The following is a 12,311-nucleotide window of genomic DNA, read 5'->3' as shown; positions in this document are numbered from 1 at the left end:
GCACATTACTGTAAATCGGTCAGAACAGTTTTTTATTTATTTAAATTTTAATCAGAGGCCATTTCCAATGTATTGCATGACGCCCTGTGGAAACAGAAAAATAAGAGCAGGTGTGACGTAGGAACGTATCCGCAGTCACGGATTGTCATCGCTCTTTGAAGAAAACTTCGACACCGTTTGCTTCCCGTTTGGAGAAATGAAATTATATAAAAAATGTCATTTATATTTGTGATACTGAGTTTAATAATAATTTGGCATTATACTCAAGGTAATGATATTTCGCTGAACCAATGTTTTTTTTTTCCCCTAAGTTAATGGCACTGGCAAAGCCAAAAGGCCAGTCAAGCTGAACCAATGTAGACTGTTAGTTGTAGAGACAAAAATGCCACTAAATCTTTAAAAATCACACGAACAACCTGAATTTTGCTGGGAATGTCAATTTTGGAATCCCAAAAAACGTTCAAAAAAAGTTTACCACTCCTACTCCCGGCTTCCCCCTCAAAGAAATGGAAAAAATCGATTTACCAAGAATCTATACGCTGTGGAAAAAATGTTTCAAATCATAATTTTGAACAAAAATGTTTATTAGGACTGTTATGTAGAACGTACCGTTTTCTAAGAAACAACGCTTCAAGCGACCGGCGATTTTGAATGTCAGTTACGCGCGAAGTCAATTTTAAATAAAATTTGTATCAGCTCGGCAATACAAATTCAATATCTTTTGATTTAAGTGTCCTCTCTTCAAAAATCCAAATGCGTTTTAAAGGTGAACGATGCAGTTTACGTATGCAATGTTTATTTTGCTGTAAATGGAGTCAGTTTCTATAAGTGTAGCACATATGTAAAATCCGGGCTAAGTGCCAACATGTTAGTTTTGTGGAAACTAAAAAAAAACATGTAAATCAACTTTCCCTTACTTAAATAGCTTTAAAATACAAAAATAGGTTGTAATTGTTAGCCTGATAAATTGTTTGCATAAAAAATATTCCTATATTTTTTTAGTAAAATTTGGAAGAATGTAATTTTTGGAACGGGCCAAGTACAAGTTTTGGTAAATATTGGGATAAGTGCCATATATCTTTATATCAAAAAACGAGATATATGCAGAGTTAATAAACAATAATAGGTTTAACTGAGAACTTAAATTAAAATAATAAGTAAAAATTATACAAATTATTTTGAAATTAACATTTAATTATTATAAAAAAGAACAGTTTTAAATATATACAGTTCAGAAGGACTGTAAGATCCGCGCCGTCAAAAAACGAGATATATGCAGAGTTAATAAACAATAATAGGTTTAACTGAGAACTTAAATTAAAATAATAAGTAAAAAGTATACAAATTATTTTGAAATTAACATTTAATTATTATAAAAAAGAACAGTTTTGAATATATAAAGCTTTACTATAGGCTATTATAATTAGTTTACTGAAGTAATTCCTCGTAAAATAGTTTCTCTTATTTCAAATAAGGTAAAATTTTTTTAAGTCTTCTTTCTTGTCTTGTTTTATTTTACTTTCTCCAGTGATACAAGTAAGTTTTTTATTTGTTTTTCAGTTATATTCTTTTTAAATACATTTGTTTCTGCCCATGGTTCCAATTTGTTGAAGGTTTTCTTGACACTTACCAGCGCCCAGGATGTTCTTTTGAAACTTTCAGTCATTGAGCTTTAGAAATTTCAAGTTTTGTGGTATTGAGACACTAGTTTGCTGTTTCTTTAAAATTAAACAAGTCAGAGGTTTCCAACAAAGTACCAATGACGGGCTTTTTATGACAGGAACTAACAACTATCCTAAGAATGTCTAATGGTACCTCACACCTCTTCAGCCGTTTCCTTTTCTCTATTGCGAAATCTCTGCCACATGACAAAAATGAGTGACCTGAAACTAAGTATTTGTGTTGTATTTCATCAAAATAATCATTTGCAACAAGGTGGATACACAAAAAGAACATCATTTTGTTTTTGTTCGCCTCCGAGCAGTTATCACTTCATATAATCAATTTCTTTTTGTTTGTCATTCTAAGGGTGACTGCTTTAAGTAAGCAAAGAGATATTTCGTTGCCCTCTCTGCCACTTATTCCCTCATGTTAAGTAAGTATTAGTGTTTGATTATTGCCCCCACATGAACACCTAGATTGTAACATGACAACTGTCGTAAGTAATAATCTCCGAGTGTGTCAAGGTAGGTATAGAGAAAACCTGTTGGAGATCCATAGAAATAGTGCAGTATTGGCTGTTTGGAAGCTGTTTAAATTTCGCGTAACGAGATCATCTGTAATGTAAGTTTAAATCACCTTTATAAAAACTGACTTCATCTGCGACAAAATAAAAAAATTGTATATAGAGCTGCACTCTTCACCTTTAAAACGCATTTTGATTTTTGTCGATAAAATCGCCGGTCGCTTCAAGCGTTGTTTCTGAGAGAACGGTTCATTCTACACAAAAAATTTTTGGTGAAAATTATTTTAACTATATTTTTTATTTGAAACATTTTTTTCTATGGTGTACAGATTCTTGGTAAATCGATTTTTTTCGTCCCCCTTCCTACGAGGCTGTGTTTTAGAGAGGAGCTGGGGGGTAGGAGTAGTAAACATTTTTGCATCTTTTTTGGGGTCCGAAAATTGACATTTTCAGCAAAATTCAAGTTGTTTGTAAGATTTTTAAAGGCTAAATCTCTGTCGACTGGACTATGTCTCTTGTTGCAGAGTTTTAACTATATAGTTATAATTAACGTAAGGTACATTCACAAATAAAGTGCCTTGATTTATGCATAATTTTGGTAAACCGTAAACCAATCTATAAACACAGCGGGAGTTTAAGAAGGAAAGTACGTACCTACGAATTTTATACGAGATGTTCCGATTTACATAGAAAATTAGAGTTATAAAGCATTACCAATTTTTATATAAAAAAGTTTTAGAATAAATACATATTTATTTACAAAATTATAATACAGCTATACTGTTACTGTTAGTATTTTGTACTTCACTTTTCTTCTTCTCTTTATGTAGACATGAATCTTTTCAATGTGCTTCCAGCAAGTTGTCGTTCCATCGTTTTCGTGGACTTCCTATCGTCTTTCTATTGGGGAACCGTCTCTTGCCGTCTTTACTACTCTATTTGTTGTCATTCGGCTTATATGATTGTTCCATTCTACTCTTCTATTTCTTACCCAGTTCTTGATGTTCTCCACCTTGCATCTACGTCGTATATCTGTACTTCTAGCTCTGTCCCATAGTGTCAAACCATCAATTTTTTTTAAGTGTTTTCATCTCTGCTGTTTCTAACATCCTTTTTGTCCTCTCTGTGTCAGATCTTGTTTCTGTCGTGTATGTCATTATTGATCTGATGACTATTTTGTAAATTCTGCCTTTCGTTTCTTTCGCGATATTTTTATTTTTCCATATTGTTTCATGTAGGTAGTCTGCCGCTCTGTTTGCTCTATTCACTTGATCTTCCACTTCAGTTTCGATCTTTCCATAGCTAGATAATGTGATGCGTAGATATTTAAACTCCATCACTGTTCTATTATCTGACCTTCCAGCTCCAATTTACATCTTAGTAAATTTGTTATTGTAACCAAGCATTTTGTCTTTTTTGGGGAAATTAACATGTTAAATTTTCTGGCGGTTATATTAAATTAGTGCAGCATACGTTTCATCCATAATCAGGTTGAACAATAGAGGACGAATCTTCCTGTCTTATCCCATTGCCAGCTTCAATAGGGTCGGTTAGTTCTTCTTCTACTTTTACTTTTATTGCGTTGTTTTGGTAGATATTTTCAATTGTTTTGATTATTCCTAGAGGTATCTCTTTTGCGTACAAAAGTGGATAACGTCCTTTAATTTGACCCGGACAAATGCCTTCTTAAGGTACACGAAACAGATATGCCGGTTTGTTGTATTCTGATGATTTCTCTTGCACTTGCCTCATAAATAAAGCGTCGATGCATGATCTTCCCGACGTAAAACCTTGTTCTTCTGCTAGTGTTATAATTTCATTCAGTTTATTTTTTAGTACTTTTGGTTGTTAATTTTAGTGTTGTCTTTAATAAATTAATTTCTCTGTAATTTTCCGGCTTCGATTTGTCTCGCTTTTTGAAGAGAGGTATTAAGATGCTTGATCTCCTTGAGATCAAGCATCTTAAGAAGATTCTTGAGGTATTCTGTATTTAAATTTCACTTTTAATAAATTGAATTACAGAAGAGCTTATAGCGGCTATAACGTTTTTTAATCCTAATGCCAGAATTTAATGGATTCCACATTTATTCTATAGGATTAAAAATACAACAATATGGTGGTAGTCTTAAAATTGTACGACCTATACTTTTTGCATACTTATCACAAACATATAGATAAAGTTTTTACCTTTTTATAGATAAGGTCTTTAAAATTGCCAATCAATATTTTTTCGTATGTTTCTTCAAAATAAATATCTTTATCGAACATATAATTTTGAATAGTTACTTTAGTATCATTGGCACAAAGAGCTTTATTTTTTAATTGTCTACTATTATAAGACGCATTGTCCATAACAATTACAGTGTTTGGTGGTAAATTTCATATTTGTTAATTTATTTTTAAACCAGTCTTCAATTACCTCCGCAGTTGTTTCTTGGTGATATTCGACGCAAGATTCACTGTTTTGTCAAATAAAGAGACCCATCGGTCTACTGATCCGGCGGAAATATCGTTACGCGTTTTCCTTTATTGTCAAACATAACCTTTTGATGGAGTATGGTGTCGAACCACGTCTCATCTATGAATAATTGATTTATTTTTCCATAATTATCTGCTTTTTGTTTATTTTCTTAAACCTAAATCCTTTACGCCGCAAACATTTCCACAAACTTGTATACCGCTCTTAATTAAAACAACTAGACTTACATATTATAAACTCTAATTCCCTGAAAATCCCTAAAATTAATCCTAATAACAAGGTAGTGAAGATTATAAATGTTAAGTATTGTTCAAATTCTTAGAATTTAGAACCTTAAAAATTTGCAGAATTATTTAATTAAGATTTAAGTCGATCCTGATAACTGACAAATTTTCAAAAATAGATTATTTTTAAGATGCCGCTAGGTTAATGAAGGCACTATATTTTTGAACGTTCTTTACGCGTTTTATATTCTTTCCTACTCTTGAGCGGGGAGTAATCTTTGGCAGTTGATTTTTTTTTATTAAATATGACTACTGGATTGTAAAATGGGATTAGTGATCGAAAAAGATTCTGTATTTTTGACAATCCAAATAAGGCAATTGCTGAGTAGAATAAAATTTAGTTATATTAGTAAACATTTATACTATTTGCATGTTAATTGTTCTTTTTTATAATATGTAACTCTTAAATAAAGACTACCTTAAACCTGTCTATCTGTGTTTCGATTCAGAAATCTTTATTTTTTGTTAAGGCGTACTCTCGTTCAAGCAATGAATCATCATGAAATACTTTCAAGTTGAAATGTTTTAACTAGTAGAAAAAGTATTCAGACATCAAACGAACGGAATTTTTTTAGGCCAAAATAATACCAACAAAAATTTTACTGAAAATGTTCTGAAAGCAGACAATTCCTGCGTTCGGATTTCCGGGCGAGGAATATTTCAGGCCGAACACCATCACTTGGATAGGTTCTTGGGATCTTGGAAGTCTCACAGGTAAGAGTACGCAATTGAGTTAGATGCGCTAGAGTTCAAAAGATAGGTGAAGTATACAAATTGTGGTATACAGATCACGACATTGTTTTATTGACCATACAACACAATGGCAATCGCTGTGACATGTTACACGTTTCCACCTCTATATTTATGTCACAGTAGGTACGAATTGTCACATTGACATTAAAAATTTGAAACGAAGTTCTGAAAGAATAAACAAATAATTAATAAAATGCCTATTACGTTGTATACCGTCCAAGAAAAAGTACAACTTGTAACATGGTACTTTCAGTGTCATTCGATACGCGAAGTCATTGATTTATTTATTGTTTCCTTCGAAAATAGATCCCCACCAAGTGTTACAACAGTTAAAAATACCATTAAACATTTTCAAACTTCGGGATATATAAACAGTTGTAAAAAGTGTCATGAAGGTAATGAACCACGTGTTAGACCTGTCGATCAGGAGCATCAAAACAGGGATATTGATATTTGTGCTTTTGTGGAAGCTAGTGAACCCTGCAACAGTGTACAAATTGCTAAGGAAGTTAAAGTGAATGCTCGAACTGTCCAGCGGGTTCTCAAAAGGAATGGGTATCACTATTTTAAGATACAACTAACACAAGAACTGTTTCCGGAAGATAACTTTAGGCGGATGGAGTTTTGTGAATTTATGTTAGATAAACAAAGAAAATGAACACTTTTTAAAACATATTTTATTTTCTGACGAATCTACATTTTCATTACATAAAAAACACAATCCATCCGTTGCAAGATATTATTCTCGGAAAAATAAGGACCTCAGTGTTGCAGTGCGAACGCATCATCCGCAAAAGTTAAATGTTTGGACTGGGATGTTAGGCGATCATATTGTCGGTCCATTGTTTATCTATTGAAACCTAAACGGGCCCAAATATTCACAACTTTTACAGAATGAGATCATTCCGGCAGTTCGACGCCTTCCCGTTAATTTTCAGGAGGTTTATTTCCAACAGGATGGGTGTTCGGCTCACAACTCTAGAGCAACTATTGACTTTCTTAATCAAACGTTTCCTGATCGACTGATAAGTACACGTAGTACAATTAAATGGCCCGCTAGATCCTGTGACTTAGCGCCTAATGATTTGTTTTTTGGGGTTTTCTCAAAGAACACATTTATAGGCATCAGTTTGAAAGGGCCAGAAACCTAGTCGAATTAAGGGCAAAAATACTTCATTTCTCTGCAAGCATTACACCAGCCCTACTCCAAAATATAAGGAGAATACTTATTTATTTGTAGTGCTATTAAGGCTAAAAAATAACCAAAAAATTAGTGTTAGAGCATTATAATAAATATACTCTAGAGATGGGATTGCAATAAATCTTAATTTCTATGGTCAACAAAACAATGTCGTTATCTGTATAACGAAAAGTAACACTAGGAATTGAATTGGTATAAATGCTGATAAAAAAGGGGAAAAGGATTTGGTAGAAGTAGTAAGAAGTTAGGAAAAGTTGTAACTTATAAAGAAGTGTTGAGAGTGTATGTGTGTGTAAGAAAAAATAAAGCATATAATACTACATAGAGAACGACAAGAAAATAGGACATAAATCTTCACAACTATAAGGTTGCCAAAAAGTAAGTGAAAGTAGCTAAAGCAGAAACTATACAAATATATAAAGTAGCCACACATACGTAGGTGCTTTGATAACTACTTAGCCTCACCGCCCGAAGGAGCCACTATCTCAAGAGAAATCTACTATTACGTAATATTCTCGTAGATGGCTAATGTCAAAATTTCAGCTGAATCGGATTTTTAGTTTTGTTTTAACCGCGTGTGAAAGTGGACGTGCCCGCGAATTTTGAAAAAATGGAAAAAGATCCATATCGGTCGGTGATTCGATTCTTGTTTTTGGTAGGAAAATCGCTCAGCGAAATCAAAGGGGCTTGGATGCTGCGTACGGTGACTCCTCTCCTTCGATATCAACCCTCAGAAATTGGTTTAACGACTTTTTTTACGTTTTATATGAGCCAAGCCTCGCTGCCCCTGAAAATGGTTATCACGGAGGATAACATGCCAAAAATCCATGATCTCGTATTGGCAAACCGTCGACTGAAGCTGCGCGAGATAACTGACATCGTAGACATCTCAAAAAACCGCGTATGTCATATCCTGCATTAAATTTTAGGCATGAGAAATCTGTCAGCACGATGGGTGCTGCCTTTGCTTACTTCGGACAACAAGCGCAACCGTGAGATCACTTCAGAGCAGGATTTGATGCTATTTAAGCGGAATCCGGAGGAGTTTCTACGTCGTTTCGTAACCGTCGACAAAACATGGATCCACTGGTACACACCAGAGACTCAGGAACAGTGGACGGCACCCGGCTAACGTGCTCCGAAGAAGGTGAAGACTGTGATAGGAAAGGTGATATCCATCATTTTCTGGGATTCACAATAGGTGACCTACACTGACAACCTGGAGAAGGGCAAAACGGTCACAGAGTTCTACTACTCTGAATTATTAAGCTCATTCAAAGCCGAATTGCAGCAAAAACGATCCCATTTGGCGAAGAAAAAAGTACTCTTCCACCATGACAACGCATCAGCTCATATCTCCGCCGTCGCCTTAGCGAAATTGGGCTACGAACTGTTGCCCCATCCACCGTATTCTACAAATTTGGCCCCATGCGACTTCTTGTTTCAAAACTTGAAAAAGGCAGACATTCAAGTCGAAAGAGGAGGTCATTGCCGCCACGGAAGCCTACTTTGAAGAACCCGAGAAAACATATTTTTCAGGCGGGTTGAGAAATAAATTTTAAAATCTTCGCCCATTGTGACGTCAGAGCTTAGGTAGTCCATTGCTAAGTTACCAGTTCCAGATGGGAGTAGTAGGGGACGATTCCGTGTGGGACGCTTAGCTGACATATGTGGAAGAGATGACTTAGAAACTAATGAAGAAATATAAGTAGGAAAGGCGAAAAACTTATATAAGACTAGTTATGATATACGGAACTGAATACTGGACAGGTAAAAAGTAAGAAGAACAACGAACGCATATGACTGAAATGAGAGTGTTTAGGTAGATAAGTAAAGTGACAAATAAGGATAAAATTGACAAAAAATTGTCATTCCAAAATTGTTTAAATAAGAATTTATAAAAAACTGAAAATATCACAGTTTATTGCTAAATGTCCCGTTGATGTCTTGTATACTTCCTATGCGCTTTTATTCAAACCTTGCCACTATTCTCTTAAATATACAGTGAATGTAAAGAACTCAACAATGACTACATAGAAAATGGTGACCCAGACGTAGCTAATGACCTGTTAAAAACTTTAAACGAAGCTCGGCAAGATAACTAGATACAAAATAAAGAGAAAATGGAATTCAAAAGGTCGGGCAGACAATCTTGGAGTCTACTTGCAAGATTGTCTGCAGCTCTGCACAATTCAGAACTCTGCCATGAATTCGCCACCGACGAAATAACGTCGTTACTCCGAGAAATAAAAACTGGCAAGGCGCCAGGTTTTGGCGGGATACATCCTCATTTCCTACTGTAATGTGGCCAAAGGACATCCAAATGGTTGGCTGTATTCTACTCACGGATCTTAATAACTGAAAACTTACCAAAAGCTTTTAAGAAAAGCAACGTAATTGCTGTATTAAAACCAAATAAACCACCACTCTACGATATAGCACTGCCCTACCATCCTACCAATCCTATCCAAAATATCTGGGAGACAGAACTCTTTCGTTTAAAAAACATCTAGATATAACATAATCTCTGTGGTACTAGCTGAGCAGCATCTACAGAGATACTACGAACATTTGTGCTAAGTTTGGTCTACTCTACAGTAGAGTACCGTGCATCGGTCTGCCTAAATAATGTCCATATAAAGTTAGTGGATACGCATCTCAATATAACAATGAAAATGATTCGCGGCTTCATCGGTTATCCAACTTTCTGCGTCCAAAGTTGAAAATAGGCCTCCCTTAAAATTTTTTTAGTTCTGTCTGTCCTGAGTTTTCTGCAGCCAGTTCCCAGTGATTCTTTTGACGTCGCATCATTTGAATTTCCTCAAAAACCATGCCTTTTGAGACTTCTACAAAAGAAACTATATATTAACTGCATAACCCCAAAAAATTAAATATTACGGGATTCTCTATGTGATTTGCACATAAAATTACAAGAGCAAGGTTAAGACAGTGAAAGTGGTAATGAACGTATAAGAAATTTTTTTCTTTTCCTTACATCTTATTTGCACTTCAGTAAAGTTAGCCATCCATCGAAGCAAACAGTTTCAACGTCCTTCCATGAAAAACCCATTCTAACAAAATGAATCTCTAAACTGACAATACTGAACCATAAGGTATATATCGATTGCCGTAGGGTGTAGTTATGGCATGACTGTTTTAGGACTGCCTAAATATTCAGCGGTTTTAATTTACTGCAAACAATTTATTTGCAATCACTGGTCTTGAACTCCTGAAATATGCAGCCATGGAGTATATGAGTACACAAATCACTGATTTTTAACCCCCAAAATTTTTACCCATAGAGGATGTGGATGTACTAATCACTATTTTTGGACCAGGGTACTCATAGGAAAACTACAATTGCCATTTGGATCGCCAACCTTCGAAAGGAGACGGCGCAATGAGAAGAAGAAGTACTCATAGGGTGAGTTTACAATTGCGATGTCAAAATTGATTTTTGTGTGAGACTTGTGCCATAGCCGTTCGTGGGAATTAATTTTATTAATTATTTTTTATATTTTTAGAAGAGTAATACCTCATTTCAGTGCCCCTTCTAGATAGCGTGATGGTAAACACGCCTATGATTACGACTAAGGTAAAACCGACAGTTTCCAGGGAAGAACAAAGCCCAACTACTTAATCATATCATCATATTGAGAAACGTTGAATCTTTGGGCCACTTCTTATTGAGTACTACTACCATGTTGCAAAATGGCCTCTATGGTGGCTAATACATCTCTAGACACTAAATAATATCAGTGAGAAATAGCTTGTTAGAACTGAACAAAATAGTATAACATTTGTACTTCGGTGACAGTGTTTTTATAAAAACAGTGATTCATATTTTTTTATAAATATCGTAGTAAAATCTCATTTTCGCTAATTGCTGCAACAAAAAAATTACCGAGTAATACGGAAATTAAATTTTGCCAATGCGGTTTTTATTTTATCAAGTTTTGAGATAAATATGGATTATGTTTTTATATAATCATATCATTGCCGTGAATGCAAAATGTCGTATGTAAAAAATGCACTTTTCAGGAGCAAGAAAAAAACTAAATAATATTTACTGTGTGAGTAGTGTTTTTCTCCAAATTAGAAGATATTATAATTAAGGAAAATACATGTGTATGAGCCTAAATCATTTGATAAGTTATTATTAAATTTTAGCAAACATAATGCATTTTGCGTTATAATTAAATTTCGAAAAAAAAACGTAAGCTCTGAGGTTCAAGAGTATCAAGAAACAGTTCATTTTGCAATCTTATTATGACTTTTATTAATGATAAAAATTGAGTAAAAATCAAAATATTGGTATAAAAATCTTGTTTACAACATTGAAATGACAGCTCAACTTGTAATAACATGCTTGCATTGACTTAGAACTTGAATTGGATCATCATATTCATGAGGTATGGAATAATGGTAGAAATGGTGTTAGTTTTCAGGAATTACTTTCTTCAGTGATTGCAAGTCTTCAAATGTCCTCTTTGTTACTTTAATAATAGGTGCGGAGAGAGGTATTCATTTTACAGTGATTTGTGCCATGAATACGATTGGAACATTCGTTCCTAGCGGTATCATATATCCCAGGAAAAAATGAAACAAGATATCTTAGACCAGGCTTTGCCAGGTTGCTTAGAATTGTGTCAAGAAATGGATGGGTTAATGGAGCTTATATTGGAATAAAAAAAATAAACATTACGATAAAAACGGTATGTAGAATGTAAGGCTTATTAAAAATAACTGATAATACTGAATGAAGTTGGTAAAGAAGGTAAGAGGAAGATATTATTGTACCAAAATATTAGTTATCTGCTTAATGATCGAACAATACGGGACACAGTTTATATACTAAATTATTTTACACAGGCTCGATACGTCAACTACGGTCCAGCAACTGGTTATCTGCAGTTTTGATAAGTTAAAATAAAAATAATCATTCATAAATTTAATTTACATTAAAGTTAATTATTTTAAGAGTTTAGTTACTAAATTTATGTTGTTATTTTGTTGTTAAGTTAATAAAAAGTTCTTTTTTAATAAAACATAGTTCCGTTACTAAAAACCCTTAAGTAATTTATTTAGCCAAATAATGGGAAACTCTTAGAAGATCGTTGCCGTTCGCCAAAAGTACACCATTACCATAAAATCAGGAAAAACTTAGGTAACAGAAATATTAAAGACAAAAAGAATTCATTTTTAAAAATACATCAAGCATCATTCTGTATCTATGCAGATTTCATTGTATTTCTAATTTAAATTTAAAAGATTCATATTATAAGGGTAAGTAACTGTTGTGGCGCGCCTATCGGTGATTTGATGGCAGCATTGTGTAAGTACACTGACCTGCACTGTTCTCACATCCTCCTCCAGCTCCTGAAGGTATTGCGCCCAAATCTACCTCTC

General features: G+C 34.1%; 1 long non-coding RNA gene across 1 annotated transcript; it reads left to right on the top strand.

Annotated features, from left to right (window-relative positions):
- The first annotated feature begins 1,091 nt into the window (after nt 1-1,091).
- Nucleotides 1,092-11,833, top strand: LOC140441889 (uncharacterized). The gene is made up of 3 exons (XR_011951046.1): nt 1,092-5,662; nt 10,241-10,326; nt 10,427-11,833. It is a non-coding gene; the product is annotated as an uncharacterized lncRNA (long non-coding RNA).
- Nucleotides 11,834-12,311: the final 478 nt, after the last annotated feature.

This window comes from Diabrotica undecimpunctata, chromosome 5, assembly GCF_040954645.1.
Source record: "Diabrotica undecimpunctata isolate CICGRU chromosome 5, icDiaUnde3, whole genome shotgun sequence".
In the NCBI taxonomy this organism is placed as follows: Eukaryota; Metazoa; Arthropoda; class Insecta; order Coleoptera; family Chrysomelidae; genus Diabrotica; species Diabrotica undecimpunctata.
This window is presented reverse-complemented; position numbering and strand designations above follow the sequence as displayed.